General features: G+C 40.9%; 1 protein-coding gene across 5 annotated transcripts in view; it reads left to right on the top strand.

Moving 5' to 3' along the window:
- The window catches only part of TENM3 (teneurin transmembrane protein 3), a 2,090,952-nt gene that overhangs the window by 1,798,916 nt on the left and 276,557 nt on the right, over positions 1-15,479 (top strand). The window contains exon 1 of one of the 5 annotated variants that reach the window (XM_064477581.1): positions 5,041-5,095. The exons of 3 other annotated variants lie outside the window; for them this stretch is intronic. The gene's annotated coding sequence lies outside the window, so the exon portion shown is untranslated. Of the gene's footprint in view, positions 1-5,040; positions 5,096-5,321; positions 5,395-15,479 lie in introns of those variants that run through there. One more of the 5 variants, XM_064477580.1, reaches the window with a different exon arrangement.

Genomic DNA, 15,479 nt, shown 5'->3' with positions numbered 1-15,479 from the left:
CTTCATACCCAGTTCCTGGCAGAGGTACCCCCCCACCAATTCTTGCTGGCCATCTGGATTTCTCTTCAAGCTCTGTCCTCCTGCCCCAGTCCTGCTCTCACCTTTAGAGAGGAATGAGCTCCCTTCCTCACCACCTTCCCCCCACCTTGGAGATTTGCCAGCACAGGGCTGCCGCTCACTAAGCCTTCTGGATGCAGTATTTTGCTCTGTTGCCCCCTGCAAGGAATCCAGACGTCATCACATGCTCCCAGGTCCTGCCGTCCCCTCCTCCCTGCCTGCCAGAGCTGCAGGAGACCCAGCAAGCTCCTGCCCAAGGTCACCCGAGTTAGGACAAAACTCAGAACCAGCTCTTTTGACGCACCACATACATGATTGGAGATAAAGATCACAGATCTTCACCACGTATCAGATTTCAGAAGGCATTTGTGGTTTGGGGGAAATAACATAACATCTCTAAAAATGAAGACAAAAACTTATGTTTTAGAAATAATTTTGGGTGTGGGTCATTTCAGACAGTTGTGGAATAAGTAGCTATAGTGTGGATGGATTTTTCTATGCGTTAAATAAAAGAATCACCTAGATACTATCTTAGCCTTTTAGATTTACTGTAGATATCTGAAAAATTATGAATTGGCCTTTATTACAAACCTTTTTTCCCCAAACCTTTATTTCTGTTCCAGTGTAAATGATAATTGAACTTTCTTGGAAAAAGGACCCAGAAATATGATTTTAAGTACAGCTTATGTCAGCTTATAACAGAGTTAGAGATTTTCATGCTACTGACAAAAATAACACTTTGCAGAACAGAAGATAAAGTCTAAAATTTTATTTACAGCATGTAACGGAAGTAATTGTACAATTATTACGTACCAGTTGAGGTCGGTGTGCTGTAATTTTGGTGACATAAACACTTTCTATGACACATCTGTTATTTAAAAAAGAAAATTTGTTTATAAATAAGTGTATAATTTTTAACAAAGTCCATTTAGGCAAACTGAATTCTAGAGTGACAGATACATATCGGCCCATGCCAATCAGGAAGTCAGAGGTTCTAGAATATTTATTAACTATTTCATTCCTCTGGAAGACTCTTCAGCTTGCAGAGAATACTAATATGTGTATTACTTGCTACTTAAACACTAAAAGTCGTTTCAAAACCCAGGAGAAATCAGATGTCATGCCTCTTTTTCCTTTCCCCTCCACAAATTACCCACAAATGATCAATTTTGAAAGTGGAATATTATGTTTTCAAATCTTTGGTGTGGTTTATCCTGACATATTTTATTTAGAAAGTGAACACCACTCCTAATGCCAGTTTTTACCATTGAGTTGATACTAAATATTTAGTGAAACGGTGTAAGTGTCAGATTCAGGACCTGGGGCTGAGCTTAGTCTCTGGCACTCTGTAACTATGTGAGCCATGATTAGCCTCTTTAAGTGTTGGTTTCCTCATCTGTAAGATGGGATGATAATATTACTTTCTCACTGGAACCTTTGAGAATTAATAAAAATGGTACATGTCCAAAGCTCGATATAGTGACGGTCATAAGAAGTGCTCAATATTAGCTTTGCTCGTGTCCACTTATTTAACATAGCTGAAAAGGATTATGACTCTGTATGAGCATCTCTGCCAGTACGGATTTGGTGCTTAAGCAGTAGCAAGAAGATGATCATCCCAGTTTTGGATAAATTCTGCTTTTTCTTCAAGGTTTCTGGCCTAAGCAGAGAGAGGTCAGAAGAACTCTTAATATTAAAGCTAAGTTGGTGCCGATTTGAAGTAACAGCTCACTCGTGGACTTTTTTTTTAAATACAATTTGCTTTGATTTGATTTGGTTCATGCATTTTTAAAAATCTTCCTTGTGGTGCACAGTCATTAGGCTTTTATGCCTAAAGAACTGAATTCAGTTATAAGTAAAATTCATTTAACAGCACGAGTAGGATTCCATGTGGTTATTTATTCACAACATAAAATAGCCACATAATTCAACGTATTTGATGGTGTCTGCTCAGGGAACTGAGGGGAATTCTGCAGACCTCAGACAAGCAATGCTTAAGTTATAGAAGGCAGTATCCATAATGCTAATTATTCCTGACAGCATCAATATGGCAAACTCTAGTAGATGAAAATAGAAGTTTAATGTGTGCCTTATTATATTTCGCTACAGGACTCTTTTGTGGATTCCTATATTTAAAAGATGGCAGTAACTGAATGTATGGATGGGCATGGCAACAAAACCTTGTCTCCCTTCTTGGGAAGGTATATGTGGAAACCATTCTTCACTTTTCAGCGATAGAACCTGTTTAAAACCATGTGTCTCCCTCTCCTTCCCGTGGGCTGCCACTGCCGCGTCTCAGCTGTGTTCAGACTCAGCCCTTGCTCATTCTCAAGGCATAATGTCTTTGTCCAATTTGAAAATAATTAATTTTGTGTTCAGAAAAGGTAGAACTAGATATACATGTAGAATATTCCACCACAGTCCAATATAAAAATTTACCTAACCTGTATCTGATATTTATAGACAGGCATGGTTTAATTAGCATTTGAAGTTGGAATTTTAATAAATGCTATCCATCAGTGACCAATTTACATAGCATTTGTCTGGGGAAATGAGCGTGCCAAATATAAGTCTTCTTGAGATTCATCTTGACCCAAGCGGTGATTTAAGATTTTAAAATATTTCTTTCCTCAATTAAAGTGTTCATTTTCCTGTCTTCTAATGGTCTAGTCCAAATCCGAATCTGCTAACTTGTGTAATCAAAAATCCAGAGGTACGTCTCTGAAGCCTACGCAAGCCCCTGGGTCCTGGCAAATTGTAAATGTGCAGGGTTTTACCTATTTAATTCTTCTGACATTCCAACTGAATACATCTTCTTCATACCCCAGCCTAAATACAGTGTTGATTACTTCAGGCAACCCTCCCCACCCCCGCGAAGAGTTACACACATTGCAGTGATTCGTGAAAGGCTCCTTTTCAAAATATTATGACTTAGGAAGGTATTTGTTTAAGAACTTATAAGTCTTTCGATGCCCCACAAAATATCTATTGTTCTATTTTTTGACCCAATTTTACTGAAGAGAATTTCAAAACCTTGAAATAACTTTGAAATTTAGACTGTGTCAACGGAATGTTTAAATAATTTCTCTGATATCTTAATGATGTCCTAATTAAAGAGTGGATATATTGATCATTCGGGGAAGACTAGGCCGGAGGTTTGTGATAATCATGTGATAGAACGTGATTGAGGCAGGATTTTAGAAGAGCCATTATTACGGAGAGAAAAGAACAGGAAGGTGCAGAGACTTTGCTTAAACGCTGAGCAACATCAGACATTTGCATGAACGACGATGGATGTGTTAGATGGTAATGAAAACTGGAAAAGTAGCCACCAAGAGGTAGACCAGCTGTATTCACATCGCTGTAGCATCACGGGTAAAAAGTGACCAAAGGTAAAGATAATCTAGGGAGGAAAATGAAATTACTGTTGTTGAGTCATGGAAATGAACAAAGAATATAATCTTCCTTGGATCTGATTGATAAATGAAGGGAAAACACTGATCCTTTAAGTATTCATTTTTTGGTTTACTATTTTTAGATGATAGTTAAAATGTGGAAGGACAGCTAATGATGTAAAGATATGCTGATTGATACCTGTATTGTAATGTAAAGTGCTTCTTGTTTTCTTCGTTTCTTTATTCATAAAAAGACTTGAGGGGTTTGGAGGAATTGGAAGAAAACACGAGTGCATCTGAAAATTCATGAACATCCAGTCATTCCAGTCTCACTTTAATGGAGGAAGAAGCTGAAGGGGATGGAATGTTCTAGAAGAAAGAAATTTAAGGAAAGAGGGACGTTGGCCTGGAGGCGATGTAAAAAAATAATGATGAAAGTGGATCTGGAGGGAGAAAAAAGGACATTAAAAAAAAAAAATGTAAGAGCTTGTGATAGTGAAGTATCTTGCATTTGAAAGTAAGGCTAGTTAGACCCCCACATTAGCTCTTCCAGATCTGGGCTGTCTGGTGCTGGCACATCGTGCAGAGTTAGCTCAGACCGCTCAGCACATGCCTCCTGCCCCAGGCACCTTCTTCCCTCCCCGCGGTGCGGGCCCGGCTCTCCCGCTGGCGTTGCTGCGGGTCCAGGACCGCGGCGGGCACGGGCGGGGCGCCGAGCAGCCACGCCACCCGCCCGTGGGCCCCGGGGCGACTCGGGTGGCCTCGGCAGCCCCGGCCGAGGGGGAAGCCGGGCTGAGCCCGTCCCCGCTGCGGTTCCCAAGCGACACACACACACACACACACACACACACACACACACACACACACACACGCCGCGCGCGCCCGCCGCAGCTGGACTCCAGGCCCCCTCGGCGACCCCTCCCGCCGCCTGGACCCCCGCCTGCCCACCTTCCCCGAGCCGCGTGTCCCGCCAGCTCGAGGACTTAGTTCCGCTGCGACGAAGGGGGCGTGTGGCCACCACTCGCGTTCGGATGAAGTCCACACCGCAGCCGTGTGAGGCTTGAATGGTGGCGGATCAGGGGTCGGGATTCATTCATGGGCTGGGAAAGAGGTTCTTTTGTGAGCACAACGAAGTCGTGCTTCCTGAGAAAACCTATTTGGAAAAATCTACAGCAACCTGAACAACCCCATGAGGGAATATGGATGTTGGATGGCTTGCGTGTGCGCGCGCGCGCGTGTGTGCGGAATACCTCGGATCGGGGTCCTTTCAGAGCATGCCTGGAAGCAGTTTGGGGTGCAGTTTTCCCACTCGTGGTGTGGGGCACGGCCGTGGAAATGCCCCGGCCCGCGCGTGCGTGCGTGTGCATGCGTGTGTGCGCGTGTGTGTATGTGGAAGGGGGTCAGGGGGCGGCGGCCGGGAGCCCGGGCGGCGGGGCGCGGGCCCGGCGCGAAGGGGTTAAGCGCCGCCACCGCCCCCTCCGCGGCCGGGTGTAAACACGGGAGCCTCAGCCTATCATGTCTGGCTGCCGCTCGCAGCCGGAGCCCCGGGCCCGGCGCTGTAACATGATACGCTCCAGACCGAGGCAACTTGGCAGCGCCGGGCTCGGCTCCGCACGGCCACAGCGAGGGCGCGCCGCGGCAAGGTGGGTGAGCGGCGGCGGCGGCGGCGGCTCCGCGGCCTGGGCGGCTCCCCTCGCGGCGGGTCGCTCGCTCGCGCTCGGGGACCGCGGCGGCGGCGGCGGCGGCGGCGGCGGCGGCCCCGCTCTCCTCCCCGGCGGTGGCGGGACGGGAGGAGGCTCCGCGCCGGCTAGCCTCGGCCCCCGGGCAACATTAGCATCTGAAATGCGCTGGCTTTTTAACCCCTGAGGGGCCACCTTTAAGGACTGGGAGGAGGTGACGGCTGAACTTTCTCGAGGACTCTTCGGCACTCGGAGCGGTGCAGGTAGCCGCGGGGAGAATGGAGTCTTTTGTTCCCGGTATTTTTAATTAGTGGATATTTTATGAGTAGTGTACGGTCCTCGCCCATGAGGTAAAGCTGGCTTTCTCCTGCATTCGGGGACTTCTGCGATGTGTCGTGTTGCATTCGTTGGGAGCACATCTTCAGCTGGCGTGATTTGGGGTAATTTATGTCTGTTAGGTTCCAAAATCTGCGTTGAGCTGAAATCAGCCCTTTGCTTTCACGAACTGAAATCCGTCATGCCGATTGCTTAATGGGGGGAAAGGCACTAAACAATCTGGCTAATAATTAAAAGAGCAGTTTTTCTCCTGCGAAATACTTAGCGTGTGATGGTTTTGGTGGGTTTTTTTTTTTGTTTTTTGGTTTTTTTTGCCAGGAGAGTGTCTCTGAAAGAAATCCAACTTTACCGTTGTTTCGATGCAGGTTACTCCTGTGGGAGGAATAGTTGGGAACGATTTGGGAAAACTTGCCCATTGCCTACTAAAGTAAAAATCATTTTACCATGTATGTGTGCATTTTAATAAAATAAAACAAAGCTCCTTGGCAGCTCTCAGAATAAGTCACATTCCCTCCCTCCCACTGTGCTGGCATCTCTCTCTGGAATATCTCCTAAATGATACGTACAGAATATGTGTGCTTGTGTCACAAAGTCATTCTGTCTCCTGAAAGCTTAGTATAATCAAATTCGGTGCCTTAAGACGGTGTAGTTGAAGATTTGATCCCTTTCCACTGAAGTGGAAATACTTTCAGTAATTGAAAGCAGATTCACGTCTGGAGTTGTACAAGCCAAGGTTTTCATTTTTAAAATAAACCTTTTGTTCTCTGGTTTTAGATGTTTCAGAGAGCCATCCAGAGACCTCTGTGTGCTAATTGATAAAGTAGCCCTTAAGAAAGGATTGAAAATATCCAGAGAAGGCATTTTAGAAATAGAGCTAACTTACTAAGCCTCTCTCCCCGTAGGAGAATATTTTAGTGCAGTCTACACTGTCTGGGCCACGCGTTTTGTTCTTTCGGCGGATTCCCAGGCACTAAAATGCAGCTGTACGGTTCAAAACCCCCAAACCCCGGGTAGAGTCCATCTGTTTTAAGAGGTTCAAAAACTTGAGAAATGATGATATTCTCCCATTTTATGCTGTGATTGTACACAGTTCGATGATAAATGTGAGATCAAGTGTGAAGTATGTTTCATTGAAAGAGATGCTGATTATACATTAATCCATAGACTGAAACTTCAAAAAATGTGATCTCAATTTGTTAGCCTGGTTCCTTTCTAATCTTTGGAGGCAAAGTGTGGAAAGCTTTAAAAAACTGGCCATTAAAGCCTGAAATTAGGATACATTCTAGACAAAGAGGGATTCCCTTGATCTCTTATTAGCTGTGAAGATTGAGAAGGATGATGATGTGATATATAAGAGCTCACCTTCCTCCTTTAGGACATGAAATCTAAAATGAATTGTGTAATTATGAGGGAAAAGTTAGAAGAGCTGCACTTCTACCAACGATAACTGAGATCAGAAAAAAAAAAAAATAGAAGGCAGTATTCCAGGCATTTTTAATGACTACTTTCTTAAAACTGTTTTTGCTGATTATTAGTAAGATGTGAATGGTCATATTCACAGAGCATAACATGGCAGTTTGGTTTCTTCACAACTACTTGGCGGCTCTGTACTTTACCTGGCTTCCTTGTCTTCCTGGGAGTTAATCCTTTGAGCACATTAAAATAAATATGAAGTGAATAACTTGATCATGATTTAAATGACGTTCTTGCAAACGTGTCTCATGTAAAAGTCCTTTCTAAATTCAGTATTGAAAAGATGGAGCACATCTTTAACTCCCAAATAACATCTTACTACATTTCGGTTGTTGCATCACGTTTCTGAGCTATCAGTGGCCTGGTGTGTGGCATAACAGAATTTAATTTTTCTCAAAGATTTAGAAAGAGAAAAGTGACTTCCAGTGGACTCTTATAGGCGTCTGAACACTGATTTTCAGTGTAGGATCCTTGTCTAAACATTTAAACTCACCCTTTCTGTGACTTCTGTTTACTGTTAGTTTTTATGTCCTTGCATTCTTTTACTTGGTAAGGGGGGTGCACAGGCTCTGCTGTCATCTGAAATAACGTAGTCAATTTATCACGGGACTCCTTTCTTTCATAATGTAGGGAAGTGGCAAAGGAGGCACTGTCTGAACGCAGTGATCTTGATAATTAATGCCATAAAAGAGATTAAAATGCTGTATTCCAGGTATTCATTTCCTTAAAAGGGCCACCAGAACAGCGTTGCTAAGCACCCATCACCACTGCAAGTAACAGAAAATGACCCAAATTAAAGAACCTGTTCTAAGCTGTATTCTTGCATTTTCTAAAGTGCATTTCAAAAGGTTTAACAAGACTCATTCAATTAGTGGAGAAAAAAGATCTATTTTCAGCTCTGATCAGCAATTAAGAGATTGGGCTTTAGAACATCAGTCTCTTCATGTTTATAATTTATTTTGTTTTCTAGACTTGAACTAAACAATTGTGAATGAAGATTTTTACAAGCCACCTTTCTCACAATGCAAATGTAAATGCTAAATATAGGGCATTGTATTTGTTTTAAATTGCTGTCTAAATGAGTAATTTTTAATTAACTTTTCTCTCATTATAAAAAAGTTAAATTTTTACACCAATATAGTAAATGACTGCTTTACGCTGGATTTCTTACTCTTTCTTTGTGCCAATATATAGATGTATACTACAGGCAGACATATGTATGTAGTTTAAACTAAAGTATGGTTGTAATTATTCTGTTTCATCCTAGATATGAGTTCTTCAGCACTAAACACTTGAAAAGTAGGATATTTTTCCTTAAGGATGTTTGGATGTTGTGAATTTGGTCCCATGAAGGAGACAGAGTGACATGTTGAAGTGAGAAAGTAAATAAGTCAATTAGAGGCAGCAGGGTTTTTTGTTTTTGTATTTGTTTTTGTTTTTTTAATGTAGAGTAAACTATAGCCTTCTGGGTTGGACCAGGGAGTCTACATAGTTAGGACTAAGTGTCTAAGCTACAACTATTGAGTGTTTAATGAGTTAGATCTTCCAGTGACCGGGTTCTAAACTAATCCAAAAACAGTCACAGATGTAAGTTATGGAACTTCCTAGCAGAGAGAAAGAATTGAATGGAGAAGGAGAGGAGTTAGAGGGTCCCCACAGGTTTAGATTAGGATTATTAGCAAGATGTTTGCTCTGTCACATTGATCTGGACAAGTCGAAAGCACACAAACATAGATAGTGAGTTGTCACTCTTACATGGTTATATACGACATGATTCCATGCCCTCAGACACTGAATATTTGAAAGCCGAAATAACACTTAATTCCTTCTTCAATAGAGATATTTTACAACAGGCATTCATTATATTTAGTTTCATCAGATGGGCATTACAGATATCTACAGTAATCGATGATACAAAATAAATGAGATCTGTGTGCCTTTTTTTTTATTGTAGTTTGGTGTAGAGGGAAAAGTTATGTATCGTAACACTCATTGATGTCTAAGACCTTTCGAGTTGAACTCTTAGTTTTGGAATTGTGTTGTTTGTTTTTAGACATGTCAAAATCAGTTTTTCCCCATAGAGAATAACATTGTGATGTGTAGAAATGGTTTGAATTCTGTATATTTTTAGCAGGCTTGAAATGGTATATATGTTAGTATTTAAGAAACCAGTTGTTTTAAAATTGGTGTTTATATGTTGATTTTAACTACAAGCCTAGCTGTTTAGTTACAAATCCTGTGTGTTTTAAGTTTTGAAATGTCTACTCTTACTTTTTTACTGCAGTAGGGGGAAAACAGCTTCCTCTCTGGTATCCCAGAAACAGTTATCTACCGAAGATGTTATTGATGGTAAAACTCATGCACAAGGGAAGAATGACAATTGAAAAGGACACACAAACATCTGAGGGCACATCATATCTAAACAGATCTGGGAAACCACCTACTGTAGTATTTAAAAGAAGAAGAGTTTCTCTCTGCAGTCTTATTATCCCCCTCTCTTAAAATTAAGTACTGTTTCACATAAAAGTCTTGTTTTGTGCATTTAGAAGGCAGAATGGATCATAACGCATACCCAAATAAGTAATACAGAATTCATGCAGAACGTCACTTCAGTTTTCTCTATTTAAATGTAATAACCTGAAATTTTTAAAAATTAAAATAATGTGTGGGAGTTTCTCTTTTTTTTTTTTCATGTTAGTTTCTGTGCAGCACCTTTTTTCCATATTCTTAAACTATTTCTGGCAGACGGAGAGAGGACCTGCTGTCTAGAGACCTGTAAAATGTAGTTGGAACTCTTTTTATGCTTTTCCTTTTAAATAAAACAAAATTATCGTATATAACAAATTGAACACTGTTAACCTTTTGTAATTATTTAACCATTATTTCATTTTACCTCCTGCTTAAAAGTTGTACATTAGTGGAGTCGACATCTGGCTGTGCTCTTAAAAGTTTATTTGCCTTTCAATTCCTGTGATAGTAGGGGGCAGTACATCTCCTTAATTATCTTTGCTCAGGGAAACTGAAAGGCCAGGGTAGTTAAACAAGGCCATTTGGATTTGTGAGGTCGAAGTCAGATGCAGGGAAAGTGGTTAAATGCATTATCATCTTACTGAGCCCATCATCAGTCGAGTGACCTTGATGGAGGTGGAAGAAGCCATTTGGCTTTTGATGGCAGCCTCTCCTGCTTGTTTTATCGCTGACAGATCTGAACAAACCACTATCATATCTGCTTCTCTTTGTTTTCAAATATCATTGCCTCTGATTGCAGGTTATCAGAGTGAAGGGGAAAATTAAAAATCAGTTTCTTTTCAGTTGATAGTAGCTTTCCCTTCCAGCGTTCTTTTCATGCATGGATATATCTGGAGATATTCCGTCATTAAATATTAAGGTGATCAGGCAGGCTGACCATTCTGTATTTGCTTTTGAGGATCTTTTAATGATACGACAATTAGTCTCTTTGCAAAGAAGCTGCTATTCTGCTACTTTTCAAACTGTTTTTCAGCTATTAAGAGGAGAGACTTGCTAACCTCAATTTTAGAAGTGGGAATAATGTTTAACAAGTGCCTAAGTACGTTTACCTGAGGGTTACTCACGTTTCAGTGCTTCTGATGCTGCTCTTCTAGCCATCACTTCCCTTAAAAAGGTAAGACAGAACCGGAAGATTTACAGTTTGCATTTCGTAACTTTGTGGCCAATATTTTCCTTGCGATGTGTTTTATGTCAACTCCATTAAAATGGAATTCTTACTTAAATATTTGAACAAGTAGTGTTCAACCATGGGAAGAGTTTTATTAAACACGGTACAAGATCTAACCTTTCTGGAAACTCCAGTTAAAGCAATTAAGTGCTGCATACAAGATTGTTTTCCTAAGCACAGCCGCCAAACGTTACTGATTGGAGCTTACGCTCTACCTTTTTTTGCTGAATTCTTTTTTATTACAATTAACCAGAACTAAGCACAGATCTTATCATAAGGAAGAAAAAATGTTGGCCCCTTATCAAAATTTCTAGGGTATTATTTCAAACTTTTTCAGAGCTATGAATTATGTAACACTAAAATGCAAGGAACTCAGAGTCACCAAAAATAGGACCGTCAGGCAAGTCAGATTTTCTCGATCACAAAGGATTTATTCCTTTCAGGACTTTTGATTTAAAGAACAAACATAGGGGATTGAAATGTGTTTAAAATGAATTATCTCCCCCCACCCCCGCCGCCTCCCCCTGCCCTGTTCTCAGTCAAGGCCTGAGTTCAGGCTCTTTCCATCTCACGCTTAAATGGTTTCGTTCGCCTTCTCACCTGGTTTCCCTGCCTTCTGTCTGTCTCTCCTTTAATCCAGCCTCCGCAGTGTCATCCCAGTTTGTCGTTCTGAATCATAATTCTGAGCAGGCACGTCGCTGCATAAAATCTTCTTCATGTCCTCTGGATCGAATCCAAATTCCTTAGTTCGTTTTATCAGGTGCTTTATGACACCCCCCCCCCCCCCCGCGCGCCTCCTTGTCTCTTTTCCGCTTGTGCCTCCGTCCGTGCTTCAGCCTTCTCACCTGGTCGGTGCCATTTAGGCCCTCGCTTACCCCCCGCACCTCTTTCAGGGGCCTCCGTGCGCGGCGTGTCTTCTGTGACGCCTCGGGGCCGGGCCGGCTGCAGCTCCGCGCCGTCTCTGTTCCAGCCCTGCGCGCGGTGCGCTGTAATCGTTTGTTCACAATTCTCCGGGGACAAGTTCTCTCAGGTCACAACTGTGTCTTACTCTTTCTTACCTACTCCCACTAAGCACAATGCGGAGAAAAATAGTAGTTATTCAGTCAGTGCTTGTCGGACTGCTTACTGAAGGAGCATTTTAAATACAGTTTAACTTCTTGGTCATGGAAGGGCATCATCATGAACATCAGTTGTTCTGTTCTGTGCAATGATGGTAATTTTCTCAGAAGCTGTTGAGGGCCAAGTGGCCCCAGTGTAAGGCCATGTGGTACTATTACCTGTCATTTCTGAGCCCTTAAATTGTGCAAAATGTTTTCTACGTATCATTTCACTGTATTCTCACTAACTCCCTTTTAGAAGGGATTCCTCCGTTTTACTGAGGGGCAGGTTGTTACACAGAGGCGTTAAGCCCAGCGTGACACAGGCGTAACATGGGGAAGCAGTGATCTGGACACAGGGCTGTGTGATTGCAGGCATGTTTGATGTACCACACTCCTTCTGAGAGTTTTTAATGACGTGTGCAATTCAAGTACAGGCACAAATGTTTACATAGGTTTTTCATTTTCTTCCCTTGTGATGCTGTCAACTTTTGCTTCTTATTACTCTGTGTGTCATCAAACAGCCAAGATTGTTTTGTTGTATTTTTTTGCATAAAATAGCAATAGAAAGGCTCTGAGCAAAGAGTCTTCTCAGAACTAATTTTATTAGCTTTATTAGTTTTGGCCTTTCGGAAGCCTTTTTGGCCTGATACCTTCATGTCTTTGCATTAGTGGTCAGGTGACATTTAGCTAAGTTCCAGTCAGGTGTTAGGTGTTTGAGTGAAGCAAAATGTTAATTTCCATAATTAACGAATTTAAAGGAAGCCAGTCATTCAATGAACTGTAACACTAAATTTGAGTAAGAAAAAAATGCTAAAATTGCATGCATAGATACATTTGTAACTTAAACACATTGATAAAATACTTGTGATTCTAATTTCATTAACTGTTAAACCTCATGAGACTCTCTTTTGGATGAGTAAGCCAGGGAGGATTTAATACGATATTTTTGTTACCGGAAGGTTAACAGGGGAGGCGTACCAGAAGGACAGAGAAGAGACTTCGTATTTCCACCCTCTTGCCCCATCTAAGTTGACCTTGAGAACAAAAAGCTCACAAAATTTAGAAAACCAATTTTATTGACTTCTATGAAAGTGAATAGAATTAGGAATTTTTGGAACTGAAGAGAATCTTCAGGATCACCTAGTCTAGACTACACTTTTTTTTTTTTTAACCTTTTAAACATTTTGTTGTTGTCAGAGGTCCTGGGGATTGAACCCAGGACCTCATGAATGTTAAGCCTGTGCTCTACCATTGAGCTAGACCCACCTCCCCCAAGACCACACCTTTTTAGGTGAAGAAGCAAGGTCTAATAGTAGCCAACATTTTATTTTTTAAGTATTTACTTAGTCCTGGTTTCTGTGCTGATCCCATTATGTGGATAATATTTCCTCTCATCTTCGGAATGAGAGTTTTAACTCATGGAGTTAAGTACTCTTATAATCTCCATTTTAAAGATGGGGAAACTGAAGCATGGAAGAGGTAAAGAAGTTGCTAGTTAGGGATGGAGCAGTGCCTAGAGACGCACTCCTGGTCTCCCTTGGAAATGAACAGAGATCACCGTGCCCCTCCACTAAGAAGTAACCAGACCTAGCCCCTGACTTCCAGAGCACTTTTGGCATTAAGAAAAGTTATTATGATACCGTAAAACACCTAATATGTAGCAGCTGGTTTATGAAGTAAATACCCTTACTCCCTATTTTATAGATGAGAAAATTGAGGCTTGAAGAGATTAAGTGATTTGCGTAAGGTGATTCAACTACTAAAATAAAAAGGCAGGTTGCTGTCAATCTCAAATTTATACCATTCTTAATTACTGAATTCTGCCTCCAGTTAAGTGTCAAATTAGGTTTCGTTCTGACTTTGGTCCTAACTTTGCTTATGTTACGTAAATATTCTCTTTACTGTTGTACAATAGAATTGGGCCAGTAGGCAACCTTTCATAAATACTGTCCCCATTGAATGTTACAAATATTTCCATGTTTGTCCAAAGCGAATCATGTAATTTATCAACAAGTGCTTATTGAGGGAGTATGTGTTCGGTATTATACACTTTTTAATCTTTAGGTTTTTAATTTTTTTAGTGAACCATGATCATAAATGATCGTCTATGGTATGGCAAATGTTCACTCCCTGATTCATACCCAGCAATGGTTAGCATCATTGATTAGAAAATCAGTAGATTATGCTTTTATTGACACTTCTAGTCCCTATTTAATGGTTTGTTTATTTAATTGATAGCTGATGGCTTTATTATTAAAAGCTATTAACACATCAAATTGTATTTATTGAACCTGGCAAAATGATAAATTATGTTTGTGTTTACTCCTTTGTGCCCGTGGCTAATCTGGTGGTCTTTTCTTTTCTTTCTTTTTTTTTTTTTTTTTTTTTTTTAAGTTTTGGTCTGCTGAGAACTCCTGCTTAAGAAGTCAAATAAATTAAGCGTTTAAACTGTTATCTGGTGGTGTGACCTTGCAAAAGTTGCTGGACTTCTGACTTGTACCTGTGAAAGGAGGGAAGTAAACCAATCAGTGGTGTCAGTAGATACGGACTTTTGATAGAGGTCCTGTAGAATTTCTTCAGCTGATTCAAAAACCTTGGGGAAATTTAAAAAAAAAAGACTATAAATGGTAATAAAATATAGCTTGCACAATAAAATCTACAGTATTTTTTACATTTTATGCTGCTGGGTTAGCTCATTTTAATATATATGTCCTGCGTCTGTGCATTATGTTTGCATTTTGTGTGAGGGTGGCATTGGTTAGGGAGACTGGGGCTCTCTGCTGCCTTTCTGGTTAGTCCTGCTTGGTGGAGGCAAAAGGAGAGAAGGCATCCTCTGCACAGGAGCTCTAGGAAAGGAGCATCCTTCCTCACCGGCTTGCAAGGATATGGTTAATGCGCTGTGGACTGTGTATGTTCGCTGCATTTTTCTCTGGTTGTAATAGAGATTCTGAAGATGAAGGCAGTTGTTCTCATTATGAATAATTACTGTTCCCAAGTTCCATCATAGTACCTTGACTGAAACTTTTTTGAAACTATTTTTTTGGGGGGTGGGGTGGGGATTAGGTTTGTTTATTTATTTATTTATTTACTTATTTATTTACTTACTGACTTAGTTTCAATGGCAGCTCTGGGGATTGAACCCAGCACCTCGTGCATGCTAAGCACACACTCTGCTGCTAAGTGATACCCTCCCCGCAAGACTGTTTTTGAAATTGAGTTTATTTGAGACTCAGATAAAAAATATTTATTGTTATATAGACATGCCTCATTTTGATCAAATACCAATTTAGCTGGTTTGATTGTTTACCTTCCTTCATGGGTTTGACTAACTGACCTTTGGCTATTTCACAATAGGAGATCTGTACTCAGCGAGAGCATTTGCTGCAGATAAATATATTCCGTGAGGACTTTTGAACAGGGAAATATCAGTGTTATATTGAGAAATGACTACATCATTTGAAAAAGGTGATAACTCCTGAGATGGCCTGTAGAAGGCAGTAATTTTCATCTGGGTGAAAATTTTAAGCTTTGGGTGACATTACGTGATAGCCTCTTTCAACGTGTCAAGATTAAGGACTGAACCCAAGTGGTGGCCTTAATAGGCAGAATTGTTAAATTTAGGAATTTAGAAACTGAAACTTTATAGTTGTTTTTAGTGTACAGTTGTTTATTTTAAACAACACTTGGACCTTTTCAAAATACTGAGGCCTGTGAGTATATGACAATATGTTTGGTTTCTTTA

The sequence above is a fragment of the Camelus dromedarius genome, chromosome 22, assembly GCF_036321535.1.
Source record: "Camelus dromedarius isolate mCamDro1 chromosome 22, mCamDro1.pat, whole genome shotgun sequence".
NCBI lineage: Eukaryota > Metazoa > Chordata > Mammalia > Artiodactyla > Camelidae > Camelus > Camelus dromedarius.
Note: the sequence above shows the minus strand (reverse complement) of the source record. Positions and strands in the feature narration are given on the sequence as shown.